The 4839-nt window shown below is 48.4% G+C and overlaps 1 pseudogene; it reads left to right on the top strand.

The window, feature by feature from the left end:
- Positions 1–1416: 1416 nt before the first annotated feature.
- On the top strand, positions 1417–3808 carry LOC102812079 (annotated as a pseudogene).
- The last annotated feature ends 1031 nt before the right edge of the window (positions 3809–4839 follow it).

Consider the following 4839-nt stretch of genomic DNA (forward strand, 5'->3'; position numbering starts at 1 on the left):
ACGTGGCACGTTTAAGGGCCTGGCACCGCAATGATTGCCTAGCTTCTGAAAACTTTAACAGGCAATAAAACCTATGATGGTTGATGAACTATTGCTTGCTATAATTTTTTAATATATCTTCTTATTAAGTGCCGTCGAGTCGGTTCCGACCCTTAGTGACCCTGTATAGGGTGTCTGAGGAGTGGCTGGTGAGCTTCAACCACCGACTTTGCAGTTCAAACAACTTTGCAGTCCAGCGCATTAACTCATAGCGCCATACCAGGGATCTTAGTTGGCTCTAATTCCTTATTTAGTAGTTTCTTCAAGATAGGCTCAGGAAAACAATATCCTCCTTGTTCTTGAATAGTTAAATGTACCTGTTGCCTTTATGCTTTAATGACAGGTTTCCTGGAAAATAAAAATTCTTGGGCCACATATTTCTTGGGTGTATGATAGGCCTTGTGGCACTGCTTTCTAGTGCTGACTGCTGCTCTGGAGAACATTGAAGCCACCCCAATTTTGTTCTCATTAATGTGACTTTATCATTTTTCTGGCCACTCCAAGAATCCTTTAAAAGATACATTGGGGTACTGACCTCTGTGCCACTTTTTTGTGACTGTGATGTGTGTTTTCAACAGGAAGATTTACATACAGATTGCCCCTGATTTATGATGGGGTTCAGTTCCCAGACTGCTCCCTTGTACTTGTGGTTTGTCATTACATACGTACATTATAAATCAGGGTCTACTTGTATTCTTTTGGAGTCCTGATGTGGCACTGTAAAATAGACACTGGACTGTTAACCACAAGGTTCAAACCCACCAGTCAGAAACCCTATACAGCATTGCTCTGAGTTGGAACTAACTCAATGGTACTTAACAACAACCTGTATTCATGTTTGTTACTGGCATGTTTTATAGGAAGTGCCACAGTCATACTCTGCAGTCACATTAAGTAACACAGAGGTGAATAATTTGAAGACTAACACACAAAGAAATGAAATCCCGATACAAGAACTTAATACAGTTTCTGAACAGAGAATCGTGACTAAGAGAACACCAAATAAGAAAGCCGAGGCGATGAGTTCTGAGAGTCGTTTGAGTGCCCAAGGAAGCTCTTCCCATGATGAATCCCAAAGATCTCATCCCAAGTCTGGTTCTGACCCCTCCAGTCCTGAAACTTTACATGCAATGGTGACTATTTCAGCTCCACAAGGTTCTGTGCATAGTCAGGTGGCATATTTAACATATTCATGAAAAGAAGGGGTATCACAGGTATTGGGACAAATATTACTTTCCCACCCACGTTATTACGTCACAGTGCCGGGGCGGAAGTAGGTGGAATTCGGGGCGAACAGTTGCTGAGCAAACCCAGACGGAGCTGAAGACCGAGTCCAGTCGCTAAAGCTCTCCTCAGGGTTTGTGCTGTAGCCTTACGATGTCCTTACTGAAGTCTGTGCTTGATTTCTTGGCGGGTCCATGCTCCCGGGGCGGTGCTGCTCGCCATCAGAAAGACTTCGTGGGGCAGACAGGGGAGCTGGGCGAACTGAAGTTGCGGGTGCGGAGGGCCTTGGCTGAAGGAGGTTTTGCATTTGTATATGAAGCTCAGGATCTTGAAAGTGGTAAAGAGTATGTTTTAAAGAGGCTGTTGTGGAATGAAGAGGAGAAGAGCACAGCCATCATTCAGGAAGTCTGCTTTATGAAAAAGCTCTCTGGCCACCCCAACATTGTCCAGTTTTGCGCCGCAGTGACCCTCGGGAAAGAGGAGTGGGACACGCGGCAGGCCGAGTTCCTGCTGCTGACGGAGCTCTGCAAAGGGCAGTTGGTGGACTTTGTAAAGAAAATGGAGTCTAGAGGTCCTCTCTCGTGTGATACGGTTCTGAAGATATTTTATCAGACATGCACAGGCAGAAGCAACCCATCACTCACAGAGACCTCAGGGTTGAAAACTTGCTGGTTAGCGACCAGGGGACCATCTAACTGTGTGATTTTGGCAGCGCCACTACCATATCTCACCACCCAGACTACAGCCGGAGCGCTCAGAAGCACGCGATGGTGGAGGAAGAGATCACGAGGAACACGACTCCATATACAACGCCAGAGATCGTAGACTTATACTCCCACTTCCCGATCAGCGAGAAGCAGGATATCTGGGCCCTGGGCTGCATCTTGTTCCTTCTGTGCTTCCGGCAGCGTCCATTTGAAGATGGGGCGAAGCTTCGAATCATTAATGGAAAATACACCATTCCTCAGAATGACACTCGGAATGACAACCCAGAGGAGCGGTTGTCTATTACAGAGCTAGTCAATCAACTCCAGGAAATTGCTGCTGCCAGAAATGTGAATCCTGAATCACCCATCACAGAGTTCCTGGAGCAGAAGGGAGGCTTAGGAAACACTGCCAAGCTGTGAGGGTCACCCTCTTCTGGGGGCCCCCGGGAGCCCGGTCCGCAGGCCCCTCAAGCAGCGGGTACAGTGGAGGTCTGACAGTGGCGTACTGAGACCAGTCCTGTGCCAGAGGACAGCTTGGGGACCTGTTGTGGCTGCACAGGGAGTTGGGGCCTGGGCCGGCACCACCCTTGCAGGGAGGCGGGGGCTCCTCCAGCAACACCTACCTGCTGAGCTGCCTCTTGGTGCCCTCCACCATCCCCCACGAGGGGCCCATGGCTGACCTGTTAGGTGGAGAGGCCTCCCTGCTCTTGGCCAGCCCCAGCACCCCACCTTGGAGCTCAGAGCATCTCTCATGAGGGGCCCGCCCCTGCTACGGACCCATTTGACACTTTCCTGACAGCAGCTGGCTCAGACACTCAGACCTGCGCCAACTCTGACCTATTCTGCGAGTTTCTTCACCCGGACCCCACAACCATGCGCGGCTCACAGCCTCCTTCTCCACCACACACAGCGCTGCGCCCAGCCTCGTCCTGCAGCGCAGATTTCCTGCACCTGGATGACTTCTCTGCAGAAACCAGCAGGATGACAGCCTCTTCCCTCCACCCAGACCTCCTGGGAGGATGGGACGCCTGGGCTGACACACCAAGGTCCCTGCCAGTCCCCAAGCCTGCCACAGAAGGCCCCTTCTTCTCTTCTGGAGGTCCGCCAGCAGCCCCGCCTGGCCCCTCCACCGGCAGGACCAAGTCCCAGGACCTGGATCCCTTTTCTGACCTTGGTGACCTTGGCGCAGTTTCGCCCCTCAAGTTCCCTCGTGGTGGTTTCATTCCCAAGATAGCCCCACCGCCCAAGGATGGTGGTGGCTCCTGGCAGATGAGCCGGTCTCCCGCCCTGGTCCCCCCAGGCCAGTTGGCCCCCTGCCAAAGCCTGCCCGCTGCCGAGGCCTAACTATGCCATGAACTTCAGTGTGATTGGGAGCCTCGAGGAGAGAGGCGTCCGTGTGCCCAGCTACGCCCAAAAGCCAAAAGTTTCAGAGAATGACTTTGAGGACTTGATGCCCAATGAAGGCTTTCCCTCGACGTCTGACAAGAAAGGACAAAAGACCATCGCTGAGATGGGGAATCAGGAAATGGCTGGAGACAGGAACCCGCTCAAGCTGAAGCTCTTCAAGTAGCTTTCGTGCAAAGAGCAAAATATTCGCGCGCTGCTGTCCACGCTGCACAAGGTGCTCTGGGAATAGCGCAAGCCGCTGGACGCCCGTGGGCATGGCTGACCTGGTGATGCCCAGCCAGGTGAAGAAGCACTACCGCCGCGCCATGCTAGTCTTGCATCCTGACAAGGCCACAGGGCAGCCCTATAAGCAGTATACCAAGGTGATCTTCATGGAGCTCAGCGACGCCTGGCCCAAGTTTGAGAACCAGGGCTCCAGGCCCCTCTTTTGAACCTCCAAGGGACAGGGCTGCAGGAGCCAGCACAGGGCCAGGACAGCCTGTATTCTTTGAATTTGAGATTTTAAAAACTTCCATTTTAACATATATGTTCTCTTTCCTTCGTGTAGTTTTTGTCTTAGAGGACTCCAATTGTATATAAATTGAATCTCCTTTGCCTCTCCTTTAATGCTTTTTATTTAATTTTGCTCAATATTTTTATTCCAATATTTTGTATTATTACATTTTCAGCAGCATCTATTCCATTGCATTACTGTCATGGTTTTATTTTTCCCTTAACATCATTCCTGAGCTCTTGTAGCTCATTTTTCATGATCTCTTTTCCTCAATTTTCTTTTTCTTTGGTTTTATACAGTATTTTATATTTAAATAGCTTCTTTAAACCAAACAAGCTTTTTTTCATTTAAAAAGCTTCTTAAAATAGCCTTATTGATATATAATCCACATACTACACAATTCACTCATCTAAAGGATATGATTTAATGACTTTTAGTGTATTCACAGAATTGTACAAGCCATACCATAATCAACTTTAGAACATTTTCATCATCCCCCAAAGAAATTCTGTACCCAGTAGCAGTCTCCCCCATCATTTGGGACTTTCTACATAGACAATCCTACCATCTACAAATGTTGTTGTGGTTAAGTGCCATCAAGTCAGTTCCGACCCATAGCGACCCTGTAGAGGGTTTCCAAAGAGTGTCTGGTGAGCTTGAGCCCTCGCAGTTCAAACAGCTTTGCAGTCTGACGCATTAACCCACAGCGCCACACCAAGACTCCCATCTACAAATAGGAACACTCTTATTACTCCCTTCCTAACCTGCATGCTTTTATTTCCTTTTCTAGCCTAATTGCCCTGGCTAGAATGTACAGCATTTTGTTGAATAATAATAGTAAGAACAGACATCTTTTCCTTGTTTACAATCTTAGAGGAAAAGCATTCTGTTTTTCACCTTGAAGTATATATTATGTTGACTGTAGGGTTTTTTATTTGGGGCTGTTTATTTTTTTTACACTCTTATCAA

The sequence above is a fragment of the Chrysochloris asiatica genome, unplaced genomic scaffold (assembly GCF_000296735.1).
Source record: "Chrysochloris asiatica unplaced genomic scaffold, ChrAsi1.0 scaffold00016, whole genome shotgun sequence".
In the NCBI taxonomy this organism is placed as follows: domain Eukaryota; kingdom Metazoa; phylum Chordata; class Mammalia; order Afrosoricida; family Chrysochloridae; genus Chrysochloris; species Chrysochloris asiatica.